The sequence below is a fragment of the Trichomycterus rosablanca genome, chromosome 7 (genome assembly GCF_030014385.1).
Source record: "Trichomycterus rosablanca isolate fTriRos1 chromosome 7, fTriRos1.hap1, whole genome shotgun sequence".
Lineage (NCBI taxonomy): Eukaryota > Metazoa > Chordata > Actinopteri > Siluriformes > Trichomycteridae > Trichomycterus > Trichomycterus rosablanca.
In genome coordinates, this window is record NC_085994.1 from 9832153 (window position 1) to 9833824 (window position 1672).

Here is a 1672-nt window from a genome sequence, read left to right on the forward strand (position 1 = left end):
GAGGGCCTTTTAAACTAGAGAAAATTAAAACCGCTATACATATTAACGCTTTCCAAAATAAGTATTTGACCTGGGTACACTATACAGCCATATGTAGTGAAGAACATACTGTAGATGTAATGGTGACTCAACTGTGAAGTTGTAATATATAAACCCAACTGCAGGATACTTAACCAAGGTTAAACAATACTATTGCTGAAGAACCTCAAACAGGAGTAAGAAGAGTAAAAAAAAACAGAGAACAAAAACACAACAAGTGGCCAAAATAATGAAAGAAAAACAAGAAAACCTAAGCAATATCACAAACACCATACAAAAGCATTAACACCATCCAACACATGACAAACTAAGCAGGTATTTAAAGGGGTCTCCCAGCTACAGCAGATTATGATGAGGTGACATTGTTAACCTATTATATATATAGCCAGGCCAAATACTACGAAATTAAAAAATTCATGTACATGTTTAAATATGTAACTTTTCTCTTAATTTGTCATGCTGATTATATGATTTCCTAAAAAAATTTGTATTGAATTGACAAAAAAATGTGGCAGTCACATCATCCACACTTCTGGAAAGAGTTTTTACAACATTTTGAAGTGTGTCTTTGACAATGTTTACCTATTCAGTAACAAAGCATTGTGAAATCAGGTACCAATATTAAACTAGAAGGCCTGATCCCAAATGTGTTCAGTGGGATTGAGGTCAGGAATCTGTGCAGGTCCCTGTAGTTTCTCCACATCAAACTCAAGAGCAAAGCCATTCTGGAACAGGAATTCTATGTATGCAGTTTTTTTTCTTTGTTTTTTTCTCCCAATCTTGTAGTATCCAGTTACCTTGGTTTTATCTCTTACCCACTACTGCAGACCTCTACCCTGGTCGTCCCTAACACGCCCCCTTAGGCCCCCCCTTTACACCTGCACGAGGCTGGTTTCACACAGGGATCAGTATCGCACACAGAGAGTCACGCACCATTGCTCAGCCAACTGTGGCCGTGATCGCAGCAGTGATAAGGAATCTCTTTGGCGCTTCCACCCAGTAGACGTTGGCCAATTATGTTTAAGGCAGACATTAGCCGATCATATCTGCATTTAGGTGCCGACTGATAAAATAGCTGAAAGTCAAACTCACAAGCTCAAAATCTCAGCACTGGTGGACCACTTATGCACCATCATGTCTATCCTTCTGTAGGTAGGCAGTCATTAGTGCTTAGGATGCATGAGAGAAAATTTGGACATTTATATTTACCTTAAACGTTATATTTAAAGTTGGTGAACCCTCTAAAATACCATGAATAGAAATCAAACTACTAGTAGCTAAAGCTTTTTATCATTTTTGGTTTGCATGTACATCCTCTTTCCAACTAGCGAAAGGCTGTGTGAGGCAAATGAACACTGACCCATGCATGACCTGTAATTTGGTTCACTGAGTCTCAGGGTGTGTTCGTTAGGTTAATTCCTAAACACCAGAAGCCTTTAACCCAGCTGTTCCTGCTTAATGCTGCCTGTTGGTTTTTGAAAACGTATTAAACCGGACTTGTTCTAATCTTGCTTCTATTTTTTTATTTTTTTATAATTTTTTTGGGTCAGTGCCATGAACTTCAGGCATCCCATTTTAACTTTTCTCATTTTACCTTGCAGGTCTCAGAAAGGTTAACTCTGCTGTCATTTCC